This window comes from Cupressus sempervirens, chromosome 4, assembly GCF_028749045.1.
Source record: "Cupressus sempervirens isolate cs-2001-9-10 chromosome 4, ASM2874904v1, whole genome shotgun sequence".
Lineage (NCBI taxonomy): Eukaryota > Viridiplantae > Streptophyta > Pinopsida > Cupressales > Cupressaceae > Cupressus > Cupressus sempervirens.
This window is the reverse complement of record NC_143121.1, coordinates 32,987,041-33,002,353: the sequence shown is the minus strand read 5'-3', so window position 1 is coordinate 33,002,353 and position 15,313 is coordinate 32,987,041. Positions and strand designations below refer to the sequence as shown.

General features: G+C 30.9%; 1 pseudogene; it reads right to left on the bottom strand.

The window, feature by feature from the left end:
* Nucleotides 1-282: 282 nt before the first annotated feature.
* On the bottom strand, nt 283-13,460 carry LOC149559809 (pentatricopeptide repeat-containing protein At4g14050, mitochondrial-like; annotated as a pseudogene).
* Nucleotides 13,461-15,313: the final 1,853 nt, after the last annotated feature.

The following is a 15,313-nucleotide window of genomic DNA, read 5'->3' as shown; positions in this document are numbered from 1 at the left end:
TTTTCCATCAAATCATTTTCTTTGAGTTTGATGATAGATCATTGAATATGATCTAAAATATTGATGCAAATAAACTTTACACAATAAAATCTAAAAACACACAACATAAATGCACTTCATCCATAAAAAATCTTAACCTTTTGTTTTCCAATAACTTTCAAATAATTTTCACATCATCCCATTTAACAGTTTATCACTATTTGTTTGACAAGGGCACCTAATGTGGCAACATTTCTAGATTTCTACATGAAAAGGAATTTGTGACATATTCTCCCAACTCTATTATTGTATGTTCTCTTCAAGCTCCATTATCAATATGTTGATGAAGTTGATTGCTTCATCCAAGCACCCAACTTGACCAACAAGAGCAACCATACAATTATAGTGCTCAATGGTAGGAAAAAGGTTATAATCTTGAGTCATGCAACTAAAATAATGCATGTTATCATCTACTAGTATTGCATGGCAATAAGCATGCAAAACACCAACAAAGGTGATATTGTTTGGCTTTGTGCCAGACTATTGCATTTCATGACTTGCAGTACTTCCTTAGTATAGCCATGCTTGGAATATCCAAAAATCATTGTAGTCCATGATACCACATTTATAATACTCATTGTGTCAAATAATTTCCATTCATCTTTAATGTAGCCACACTTACCATACATGTCTATGAGACCATTCTATACAAATATATCAAATGGAAGTCTACCACTAACTACTCTCTCATGCATTTCCTTCTCTATGTGGAGAGTTTTCAAGTTAGCACATGCGCAAAGAAGACTTGCCAAGGTGACATGATTAGTCCTTACATCTCTCAATTGCATTTCATGATAAACCTTTATGACTTCACAAAGTTTCCAACTATGTACATAGCCTACAATCATTGTAGTACATGATACTACATTTCTAGTAGTCATCTTTTCAAACATATTCCATGCATCTTTAATGGAACCACATTTAGCATACACACCCATGAGACTATTCAACACAAAGATATCAAATGGAAGTCTGCATTTGACAGCTCTCCGATGAATCTCCTTCCCCTTGTAGAGAGCTACCAAGTTAGCACATGCGCTAAGAGACATGAAAATGTCACATGGTTAGCCCTCACATTTCTCAACTACATTTCTCTATAGAAAGTTAAGGATTCACAAAATTTCCTATTATACCCATACCCTACAATCATGGTATTCCATAAACCCACATTCTGAATTGGCATTTTTACAAAGAGACCTAAAGCCTTATCCATACGTCCTACATGAGCATATGCACTAATCATGACACTCCATGAATATTCATTTTTTTCAAGCATTATCTCAAAGAGCTCCATTGCTTCATCCACATCCCCAATGTTTTCATATCCTGCAACTATAGTAGTCCATGAAACCACATTTTGTTTAGACATTTCATCAAACACTTCACACACATTCTCAAAATACCCACATCTTGCATACATGTCAACAAGAGCACAACAGACAAACACATCAGATTAAAAACCCCTCTTTATTATATGTCCATGCATATGGTTCCCTTCTTAAAATGCTACCAAATTGGTGCAAATTGGTAGGATAGTTGTGAAGGTAAAGTGATCCAGATGAATTCCATTCCCTTGCATTTTGAAAAAATTCCAAAAGCCTCTTCCTCAACGCCATGCTTTGAATAAGCCTCAATCATGTTAGTTCAAGAAGCCACATTACTCACATCCATAATATCCAATACTGATCTAGCATCTTGCAGACTCCCAAACTTGGCATACAAAACAAGAAGTTTGTGAGACAGAAAAACATTTGTGTTGAATCATGTTTCTATTAGATGGTCTTGGACTCTCTTTGCATTTAGTAAGGACCTTTTGCAAAGGAAAAGTTATAGAAGGGATGCATATGTAGAGTAACTAAGCTTAAGTTTTTTGTGGTTTGTATCATGGAGAACATCTAGTGCTTCTTTCAGTAACCCTTGCCTACAAAGTGTTGCCAACTGACCACAACTAGCATTTGAGGTTCCACTAGTGTTCAAGTTTGCTTATCATATGGTGGTAGTACTAAAGGAGAAAGTCTTGGCACCCTACAATTGAACCATGAGCTCAATAATGTGATTCTTCTATTGAAGAATCGTTAATTAATGTGTTGAGGCCCTAGAGAATTTGAGTTCAAATTGGTGGTTTTTCTTCATTTTTTCAAATAGTGATACTATTTTCATCCATAAGTTTATGTGGACATTTATGCTCACATGTTAAAAAATACACACTTAATTGTAAGTAGCAATTACACCTTGGTGGGCACTAAGTACATAGAAGATATATTTAATATTAATTATGGAAATACTTATATAGGGGGGTGAGGTAGATAGAGAGAAATGGCATTACTCTTTGTGAAGAACTCTATCTACCTCTCTCCAACTCTCTCTATAACTCTATACAAATCTTTATAACTTATTTTTATCTCTCTCTCTCTCTCTCTCTCTCTCTCTCTCTCTCTATATATATATATATATATATATATATATATATATATATATATATATATATTTCTATCTTTTTCTAGTCATATCTTTGTAGCTCTATCTACATATCTCTATCTCTTTCTATCACTCTCTATCTATCTTCATCTCTCTACACCTCTATCTATTTATGGCATTTCCTCTTTACTATCTCATTAAGTTCATCTCTCCTACTCTATTTCACTCTTTAATTCTCCTATCAATACTCTTTCCACATATCAATATCTATATCACTCCCTCCCTCTCTCATTCAATCCATCTCTACTACTTTGTATATGCATCTCTATTTCTCTTTGTACATATCCCCTAAACTACTCTCTATATTTCATTATGTATATATCTTTCTCTACATCTATCTCCCTATTTTATATGTCTCTATATAAATTTCTTATCATGTATTTCTAAGATATTGATGTGGTTGAATACAAATATACTTTTATATGTTAGTCTTTCTAACCTTAAAATTATTATTGGCTAATTTGGTATAAAAAAAAAAAAACTCAAATATTTGTGAAACTTGTTAAATTATTTATTTGTTAAATTAAGTGTACCAATGGAATGTGTTATTTGGAAGATGTATTGATCTTGTTGCGACTCTTAGGTTACATGCAAGTTGTAACATTGGAATTATTGCAGTAATATTAAGTTATGTTGGTGTGTCACCATTATTTATTGTCTCAAGTCATATATACATTATGAAATACAAAAATGATAAAGGGGAGTGCAATAATGTTCTCACCTTCACAACTTTGTATCCATTCCCTTATCCTCTCCATTTCCTTACAACTTTCATAGTTTCTCAATAAATATGGTCTTGTTGTCAAAGGGTTTGAAAACTCTAAACTACTTGCAATGGGTATGGTTAGTAGTTTGAGCATTATTTCTTAGAGAGAGATATTGCATCAATACCAAAATTGGTTGGTGGATAGATAGAAGGTTGAAATTCTGATTTGTCAAAAAAGTGAGAGAGAAGGTAAAGATTTTTGGAATTTGCAATTTGTTTTTCTCAAAGGTTGATCTTGATCAATTGTTATTCTTTTTGATCAATTGATGTTATGATTTTAATATTTTTTGTTTCCCTATTTTCTATATTTGTGTGTGTTTTGGTGAGGATTCTCAAGGGTTTAGAGTAGAGAGGAGGGTAGATCATCTTGCACAATGATAATATCAAGGGTTTTGTTGAAGTCATATATACCTAGGTCTTTCTTTAAGGACATTGTCAATGGTGACATTTTTCTTGTGTTTGAACACTAGCCTAGGTTTGAAGTATCATATTGATAAGTATTAAAAAGTGTGATAAAACCATGGTAAGCAATGATGTTTGTATGACCTTTCATGCAAATATTAGGATTTCTATACCAACTCTATAGATTACACCTAACCACCATCTCCTCTAGAAAGGGCTCTAGTTCTCAATGGTAATCCAAGCTAAATTTGGATTTTCAAATGTATTATAGGATTGCACATTCAAAGAAAAATATTTTTCAAATGCAAAAATGTACATTAGATCCTCTAATTTTGTTGCTTTGAGACAATTTTGGGGAAGTTGGGAGAAACAAAATATCAACCTTTATTCATGATGTGACCAAGAAATCTAACATATCAATGATTAATTTTAATTGTTAGTCCCTGCCTTATATAAGGTAGGGAACTAATGATTTTAGTATACCCCCTCCCTATTTAATTTTTATGAGTAATCATATGTCATATCTACAATTCTGAAAGGTTAGATTTAAAAATTAATTACCTAATGTTAATTGCTGATTTCTAATTGGTCCATAGAAATTTTTTGTCATGCCCAAATTTTCAGGACAGAACACAACTAATAATTTTTATTTATTTATTTATTATTATTATTATTTATTATTTATTATAATATTTTAAAGATAAGCTTAGGGGTTGACATATTGACAAATGCATGTTGCAACAAGGTTATTGATAGCTACATACCCAGTATGCATCTTACTCAAGATCTACAAAGTAACTACTTCATTCGTTAAGTGTAAATCATCTTGATGCTTGTACCTTAACAAGGGTTAGGAGGTTTGTTGATGTATCCATTTTTGGTGTTTAAGCTAGGCTAGGTTTTGATAAATGGCTAGGCTATTCTATGAACATACTGTCATAACACTTACCAGTCTAAAATCACTATCTTACTTGAAGGTAGCGTCCTAATGGTTAGTTTAAAATTATTAATAGACTATGCATATTCAATGTCATTTTTACTAATGCAATGTTACTACAAGGTTTGAAATGAAAATTTTAACTAGGCCTAAGGTACTAAGATTTTTGGTTCTTTCCTAGTTGAGCTCTTGAACCAATTTTACTTATTATATATATATATATATATATCTATATATATATATATATATATATATATATACATAGTGGCTCGTCCACTTTTGCCAAAAGAAAAAGATTACAAATAGTTATAATTAAGGTATTTGTAAGACATGTTAGGATTTGATGTGCAACCCTTGATAGGCGGTTAGAGTTTGATGTGTCATTCCATTCCATATCTAGTACTATAATGACCAATGTCAATACCATCATGGAGGGTCTATTGACAAATTGATTTACTATCGCTAGCATTTATTAAGCTTTAGCTCCTCTGTATAACATATTGATGAAAGATTAATTTAAAGAGATGATCATATCATTGGTGCTTTCGCCCTAATTATACGAATAAATAACTATTTATTATCAAGTGTGTACCACTAGTACAAAAACAACAATATATTACTAAATAAACTAGTAAAAATTGTAGATATGTGACTAATTTTGATCTTGTGACCAATGGTAGTTTATTGCCAGACATTTATCTCCCAAACAAATTTATGACTAAACTATTTTGATCATTGATTAGGTCATTGATTTAGTCATTTATTGTGGTTACTTGGTAGTTTATATGGTAGTTGATTTGGTAATTTTGGTAGTTTATTTGGTAATATATTTGGTAGTTTTTTGGGTAGTATATATTGTAGTATATTTAGTAATTGATTTGGTAGTATATTTGGTAGTTGATTTGGTAGTTTTTGGTTAGTATATTTGGTAGTTTATTTAATCATTAATTTAGTCATATTAGGGCACGATGGAATTGAACCACCATCCTCCTACTTATAAATCAGGTGCTCTTCCATTGAGCTAGTACCCTTTAAATAATAATCCAAAAAATTGACAAATTTGTCTTCCCATCATTAGATATACCATAATCATGGTCATTGTAACATGATATAATCTTCTCAAAGAACACAAATTTTAGTTACTGTGAAAAACAACAATCTAAATCTTTATCAATAACAATTCAACAATTTTAAATTCTTTTGTTCAAACATTTTAAAATTATATTTCATGTCAATTACACTTCTCTACATTCTTGTAGTAATAGACTCTATGTAATATAATTTGAAGCACTTTGACCACACACAAGTATTGTTTCTTGTGCTAACTTCTCAGAAAAAGATACAAATGATCATGCAATTTATGTCAAGCAAATAGACCTTTGCATTAAATAAAAACAGCCCATTAAAAAATCACATCTATTAAAAACTATGAAATACTCACTTTTTAACATATGAGGTGCCAAATGATCAAATATTTCCTATTCCTTATGCTCTGGTAGGTGCTAAAAGTGTTCATTACACCTAATGTTGAAATTTATTTAATCTTAGTCTAAAAACAACATAAAAATAGAAATTTGATAAAAATAAGGCACGTGAAAAAAATGGTTTTTTTTTTTTTTTTTTATCAATGATCTATAATTAAGTTATTCCTAGTAATTGGGAAAGTAGTGCCAATTCATAAATGTAACAAAAAACTAAATAATATGTACATTTGAAGCAAAACATGGATACTTAGATTATTGAAGCAAAAAGAACTTGTTAGATTTAGAGGAAATGAGCACAAGAAATAGATGCAAAACTAATAGAAACACAAGATACAATCAAGAAGTTGATGGATGAGTTGAAAGAAAATGGAGAAGTATTAGAATACATGCAAAAAATGGCAGTCATTGGATGAACATTGTGTTGTTCCAATGCATTTTCTGACAGAATATTCAACAATGCAATGGACATCACTAGCAAGGCACTTTCCCAAGTAGAACACTAGTGGTAAAGATTATTAGTCATCTATAATCATGAAGAGTGAAGAAAACACATTATCTTTAAAGGGACTTCACCATGGAATATTTGGATAAACTACAAATGAAGTTGGAGATGTATTGCCTGCATTAAAAATAAATTAGAATAATTAGTGCCTCTCCATAGAGGATGACTTTTTGTTATCCTTAATTGAGAAGGGGTGTGTTGGAGATGATGCAGGTGATCAAGGTCAAACTTTTATGCACGTGGCTATAAGTATTGTTATATCATGATATGTTTCTATTTCAATGAAGGTTCCTTGTCCAAAGATTGATAACATGATAGTTAATGTGTGTTTCCAAGATGTAAGTTCTTTTCAAAAGAAGAATCTTGATTTTTTCTTCATCAAAACACATTGGATATAACTTTTACAGTACAATGTGGTTCATGGGTGGGTGGTTTAGTCTAGAGAGAGGGACAACCATCTCCAAGTTTAGAGTTTGATGCTTCTCTAGATACTGAAGACAAACCAATGGAAACCAAGAAAAGTATGGTGAAAGTGAGAAATGAAGAGAAATAAAAAGGTTTGGCCTCCTTTCTCAAAATATGTAATGCATCATTTTGTACCCAAGATAGAGAAATAAAGACATGGGAATCTCAATCTTCAAATACTAATCCAAAAGTCAATCCCTAGTCTAATTGTGAGTATAAAGCTCATACAGTGAATATCCAAAGAGAACTACATTATAGTTAACTTGTATGATTAAAAAATAGTTAAACATCATGTCCAACAATTATAAGGTACAAGAACGTTACTTTAGAGGTAAATTTGTAGAATCTTTTGTATAATTGACTCCAAATTTAAATTTATATGATTCGTATAAAATTGAAAATAAAGAAAAAAAAATTCAGCATGTCTAAAGTAGGGAAATCTCCTATAGTCATTATAAAATGGATGTCAATAATTAAAATTAAAACACCTCATTTGATACTATAACACTTTCTATAATGTTTCATTGGTAATATGATTGGGATTCCCTTCCTAGCTATCAAGAGGCATGTATTGTGCCATTATGGCTCTAATTTTAGTATCCACATATGATTTCCAAACAAGGAGAAGAGAAAAAATTGTATATCACTTCTAAAGCACATTACACACATAAAAAGGAAGCATTACCTTGACATTTGGTACTAGAATGACAAAAATGCAAAAGAGTAAGCAGGGTGGGTGTTCAATTAGAAAATAATTGCTTGGGATGATAAATTTAATAAAATGACTCCAAGAATTAAATACATACCCTGAATGCATCTAGCTAGAATTTGGCATCTTGTAAGTGATCCTCTGCTTCTCGTTGAGAAATAATTGGGTTTGCTTCTAAGAGATATGTCCTCATCATATCTCTCAAATAGTTCCATGTGACATCCACCTTGAATTTTTTCTTTGTCTCTATTTCTAAAGATCAACAACAACTTGCATGAAAAAATAAACAGTCATGTAAATGACTTTGTAGCTGCCAATAGAAATTCAAGGGCCTAAATGAACAAAATTAAATCTCATCTACTGTAACAAAATAATATTGTCTCATTCAAAGGTTTGAAAAATATTGTGGTCATTGCGTAAAATTCTAAATCTATTTACTACAATATACCCATGACCTCTGCATGCTTCTCTGTAGACACTAAGAAACTGTAATGGGTTCACAATTTTTACTTCTTCAATTTTAGGGAGTTGATTTCTCTAAATGGTAGCTTGGTTCTACTCTTCCCTATGTATTTTCAAGATTTTTTTAGGTTACACAAAATTAATAAATACAGCAGCTAACTGATTAAATTAAGGTTGCATACTTCTTATATTAGTGCTACCTTGAATAAAAAAATGCTCTACATATTTTGTAACTAGTAGTTATGAACTAATATTATGTGGCTGGCACTATATGGAAGCTTCTTACATCCATGTGAGATCATTATAACTTTTACAATATAGATGGATATTGGTGTAACATGGTTTGGCCTACTCTCATTGTTCAATTGATTTTCAATTATCTTAAAAAATATTACACTGACATTTTGCAGTTAACAAAGCTCTAACTTTAATATCTTCATTAATAACTATTTTAGTTCACCAACAAATTGTGTGTGTTTTGACCAAAAAAAATTGGGTTATACACATACAATTCTATTTTCTTAGGAGTGAGTTGCCAAGTTATAGAGGCTTATACATAAACATACCTATAACACAATACATAGGCTTAAAGAGGTACATATCATTAGAGAAAGTGAGTGTATTCATCTTTTTGTGTATACTTGTGAATATATTATCTTTCTGATTTATAATTGCTAATCTATTTGAATAATATTTTTTAAAATTACAATAAAAAACTTTTTTTTATAAAAAAAATATTATAAACTGTGGAAATCTAATACCACTAATTATCGCTATCAGCCTCATCTTAACTAGACAATCATACTAGAAAATCTATATCATAAGCTCATAGATAAGGATAAGCTTTGATTTAGGTTATTGGGATGTGGAAAGAAGCACGTTATGGTAATCCAATGGTCTTTCAAATTTAAACTAAAGGGCCACAAATTTAAGATCATCTCTTTCTTGGAAAGCTTAGGTCTACAGATCTAATAGAATAGAAATGCTTTAGTTTTAAAACCATGTTGTGACAGCAGCCTCATCTGGATTTGAGGCATTGACATCTCTAAGTCATGAAGATCATCATCTAGGGTCTATTCACATGATATCAATGCCTTACCATGAGTCTCCCTAGATGAATCCCACTTCTTCATCTTATATTGAGTTGTTATGGTCATCCTTATTTTTAATAGATTTATCACATTCATCATGCACATTTTTCTCTTTGTGAATTTCATTTTAAACATGTGTTTAAATAGTTATAGTTTCAATGAGAAATCAAATAGTTCATCTCTTTAGAGAAGGTAGGCAATTAATGATAATTTTTAGTTTTTTGATTTAACTGTATTTGAATATTGCATAACTCTTGATTGAGCAGTATTTGTAGGTAATAAGTATGAAGAAAATATGTCCTTCAAAATTGTATTTTTTTTGTTTTCATGGTTAAATAAAATACAAGACAGATTTTTAAGTTCAGATTTTCCATTACTTGATAATTTTCTGATCAGATGAAACTTGTCTCAAAAGCATCTTCATATGGTGAAACAAACCTAGACATTACAGGTTTACCACAACATAATGTTACAAAGTTACACAGGTTACATGATCATTTAACCAACATCTTGTTTTGAAGTAGCTAATAATTATAGACTTAATAGCTAGTTATTGTGAAACATTAGATAAAAAATGCATAAATTAATAAACTAACTTTGTATGATTTATCATATACCATGCTTAAATTTTTGAGAGTTTAAGTCTTCAGATTGTAGAATTGAGGTATCAATTTTATGGATTCTATTGTAATGAGACTCACTACCAATTAAACTACAGGCATCCACTTTACTCTCACGATGTAGCAAATATTGGATCAAGTTTCACACACAGAGTTATTTCTTTAAAACCATTAAGCTACTTGATGGAGTAGGCATTTGCAGTTTCTCACTGCAAATTATTTATAACTTAAAGCCTTTGTAGTTCTATTTTCTAAACTATTGAATAATTATTGTATTCAGATTTATTTTCTTTTATCTAGAAGTAGGATCATTTTCACCTATTTCTCCAAAGATAGGATGCAATCTTTCTTGTTCAGAATCATATATACTTCCATGCCATCCTCCCATTGATTTATTGGAAGAGGTAGATAGTGCCTGATCCCATGAATCTCTATTGTTAGTATTACTTTGGATCCTTGATTTTCTAGAGATATTGAAGGTAAGGAACAAGGAATTATTTTTTCAATTGACATTTTTAATAGAAATTGAGTTTTAAGCATTTCATTGCTGATAATTTTTAAAATTTTGTACTGCAGGTTGTTCCAAATCAAACAACACAACCTTACTTTGGAAAAGTATTCTGTTCTTTGAAGGCTATGTATTCTTTACCAATTCTCAACCCATCCAAGAGTGATTTTGGGGTAACATTCTTTCTTATTTTAGTGGCTTGATTCTAATAATTATTTATTTTGTTAAAGCTCTAAGAAATTGTCATTAGAAATATTGAACCGCTTAATGGTGTATTATGTACTTTAGTTTTCTAGGTGAGTAGTGTTTGCATCCTTGTGGCATTAGATAGCTTCTTTGAAAATATGAGTTGCAATTCTCTAAACAAAGCTATAATGAAAATAAGCAAGAGCACAAAAAAAGATTGAGCATGGATAATAAAATAAGCATCGAAGGTGAAGATCACCATAAAAGGTGTAATTTGTGGTGGAAATGATACAATGCTTGGTATAATTGATACCAGTTGCATTCAAAAGCATTGTCCGCTTCTAGCAGACAACGATGATGATCAGTTTGGGTCATTTCATTGATATATCTTATCAAAAACATTTGAAATCTACTCTAGATATGCCTCACGAAAGTGACACAAATCAATCATATTCTAAATTACTATATCAGTTTATAACCAGTAAATATGGACAAAGTGACAAAGAAATTGTATATTTGTCTGTACCATCAGTAGTCCAATCAGAAATTCAGCTTGGTTTGATGAATAATCAACACAGTCCCAATGCAAACCAGTTAGTTGATAAAATAATTGAACATCTAGAAGGCTCTTCTAAGGAATTTCTTTGCAGAAGGGATTAGAATTCATAATCTTGTTGTTTGCATCAAAGTTATCATCCCATCTTGGAGTACATACAAAGTCAGATTATGATACAAGACCAAGGAAGAAACATAAGGCTATAGATGACACTAAAATACATTCAGAAAAAATTGACAACTGTGATGTATCATGGTGAACTTGAAAATCTTGCAAATGATATGGACATGAAGAATGCTAAGGAGATGAGCATTTAGAAAAACTAATATTAGACTCTTATAGTTTACTGTTTGAGAATCAGGCATCACACCAAGTTGAGGCATAGTTTGCAAGAACTAATATGATGACTAAAGATTTTGGAAACCATGCATTGGACAAGGATATTGTACTTTATTTAGGGAGAGAGAAACCAGGAAAGATAGAGTCAATATATTATGACAATAACAAGAGTACTGCATTGCAACAACAGACTTCAAAATATTTATTAAAAGCAAATTTTGGTGTGAAAAATCTTGCAGATGCAAGTCATTATGAGATAGTTGCTAGGAATCTTGAAGATCTTGGAAAAGAGTATTAATATCCCATTTGTGCCTTTCCAAGGTGACAATCAGTGTCCTAATCATGATAATGATGTTGATTTCATATTGCAAGATAAAGGTAAAACTTCCTCATATGTGGATGATTGTGGCAAATCTGCTGACAACATGCCACAAAATAGTGTAATATAGTCAATGATTAAAAAAGCATAATGATTATGTTAGCCAGATAGATGAAAATTTAAATAAATGTGCATACTTAAATGAAATAGTTGAAAATGTTGGTAGGTCAAAAAAAAATTGGAAGTTAAATCAAAGAAAGAAGACATGTACATACAATAGTTGTTGATATTAAATGTACAGATAGTGTCAGCAACATAGATGAAAAACATGTTATAGATGTTTGTATGGAAGGGAGAGTTGAGCTTGCCACATATTCTATGCATAGTCCAATGGTGATACCTCAAAAAAAACATAAGTTCTCTTTAGAGGGCTTTGCTGAACGTTTTATCTTCTATCGATTTCTCTTCCCACCTCTAGAGTCAATGATATCAACAAAAAGAATTCAAAGAACACCATATATAGTAGAAAATAAAATAAACCTTAATAGGGTTAAAGGGTTTCCACAAGTCACAAAGCACAACTCTATTTGGGAAAATCGAAGAAGAAATTTGATTTCTAATCATTGAAAGTGGCTTCACTTCTCCAATTTTTTGATCACTCTTACCATTGTAACTAAAAATTCATTGTACTAACGATTAAGTTAATTTGGTGTGCCAATTTTTTGGATTACAAAATGTCTTGTGATATATTGAAGAGGAATGGAGGAATATCTGTACAAATAACAGTCAGATCTTTCTATCAAATAGGTTTCTACTATGTGTATCCTTCACATGCATACAAGGTTTGGACTTGTGTTCAGGAATTAACAACTTTCATTTTTTTGCAATTTTGAGTATTTGTGTCAAAGTCATCATAAAATGGCACCGCACTAGTAAATTTTTCAGTTTGATGGGATTTGTGCTACTTGCATCTTATAAGTGAAGGATTCAATTTATGTATAAAAGTTTTGCAGTTACTGTTAAAGAAGGCATAAAATTTAAATGTCATTAACACAAAACTTATATTTTAGTGACATGCCAATAAATGTGCACATTGCTAAAATATTGATTTGAGAACTATTTATTGTTTATCGTTTGAATGAAAATTACTTCTAAATGTTCTTGAAAGCTTTTTTTCAGAAGTGCAATTTATTCAATTATGTCATATCTGGTCCCTCACATCAAGAAAACAAAACCAAGAAATAATTTTGGTGATATTCTCCAATAATTAAGTCTGATAACCCTGGGAATTAAAGAAGAGAGCACCTACACAATCATACAAACTTTAGTAAATGAATACAATACAATCTCAGAGGTAGATCTTCAATAGGAACATTTGAATGCATTAATATGAAAAATGAGGAAAACTAATTTTAAGGAATAGAGATAAAGAAAAATGTCTAGCGATTGCTTCAATTATTCTATTATATCAGACAAAAAATTGCTACCTGTTCGGCTTGATTCTCTTGCAGGTCTGAGGGAAGTCGTGTAGACCAAGGTACTGATAGATGCGAATGTGAGGATCCTCATGTTTATTCAATGTTCTCATGCATGCCATACTAACTAGTGGAACAAGATGATGATTTTTCATGCTTCATTTTTTATACAATCCATTGCATTATGATTTTCCTTTTTTGCCATTAAACATTTGAGTATGTTTTAATCACATTCCTTCTATAATCGAGTGAATGAAATGCCATAACATACGCAGCAATTATGCTTGTCCAGTCATGTAATTTTTTAAAATCCCAAAATTGCCCATTTTATGACATATGAATGATTGATTTATAGGATGTATGACTAGAACATTTTGGTTTTGTGATTAGGGTTCCCGTGTGTCCAATCACGACATCGTCGATGGGGAGGAGCGCTGGAAATGATGAATATATTTTAATACTTGATACGATGATGGAGGTCTCAAAATTGAATCTATGGGTTTGATTGATCCTAATTACATTGCACACACAGCAAATTCTCCTGCCTCTGACTATGGAAGAGAATGGGGAAGAGAAGGTATTGATGTCATCAATTCAAAGCTCCCCAGTGTGGGTCAATCTTGGGACACCATGAGACTCTAAAAGTGAAATTATGGATGAATCTAGGGCTTTAGAGGAGGAAGGGTTGTGCTAGAAGTGGTGGAAGAAATTGTTTTTGAAGTGTTGATGGATTCAAACTTGCAGCCTATTTAACCCTACTGTAGCTTTACTGAATGGTTGAGGGCACCTGTGGATTTGTGGAAGACTAGATTTGGTCATGTGAGGACCTTGTGATTGATTTAGATGGTGGCCACTGTTATGGGGTTTTTTATACTTGGGCAAAGATGATACCGTGCCAGGAGCCGAAACAAGAAACTTAGAGTTCAAATTATCATTGATGATAGAGAATCGCTCAAACTGATGTTCCAAGCAATTCATTTAAAGAGATATTTTTGACTATGAGAAGGATTGAAGTTGTCAAAGTTTAGGTTTTATTTAGGGTTTTCTAGGATATGGTGAAGTCGCGTTTATCTTTAATGTATGTTAATGACAGGATCATGTAAGGAAAAGTGTTTTATATAGCATGGTCGCTTTATCTTCCTTAGGAAAATGTTCTTATGACATGATTGCTTGTAGAGCCTGCGCTTCCCTTTGAGAGTAGGAAGATCTATTTGCTCATGGGTTGGAGTTGAATGAATCTACTTGACTTCAATTTTATTGTCATGTTGTAATAATATACATAATATTTGAATTTGGTAGGTCTTAGATTCTACAAGTAATAAATGTTTTATTTTGTACAAATGAATAACGATTATGCACTTTCATTATGAGAAGTCTACTTATTCTCTATGTTTTATAAACTATTTTTCAATTTTAGGAGATTATATTTTTATATTATTTTTCACTAATTTTAAAACTTTAGATTTTTTAGAAAATTAAAATAATTATATTAATTTTAATTTAATTTATAAGTTTTCATTTAAAAAATAAAAAATAATACAATATTTTTATCAATAAAAAAAATAGTAAAAGATAATTAGAGTTAGTACTATTTAGGAATATAAAAAATAAAAATCATATAAATATATTGACTCAAAATTTTAAAAATAATATCAATGTATCACGTTATCAACTAAAAAAAGATATTAATTTTCATGGAACTTTTGCAATTATTATATTTAAAATAATATTCAATGTTTGATTTGGGATTAAGGTTGTGAACAAGGTTTACTTTTAGGATTACAATTATGATTATTGACAAGGGCTTGTATTATGTATTATGGTCAAAATCATGTGTAGCTTAAGGTTAGGGTTTAGACTAGATAATGTTTATATACTATTATTAGGGTTAGGATTGAATTTATAGTGTGGATAATGTTCTTTTATATGTTTGTGATAAATTTTATTAGTAAGGTTTAAGATTTAACATGACAAT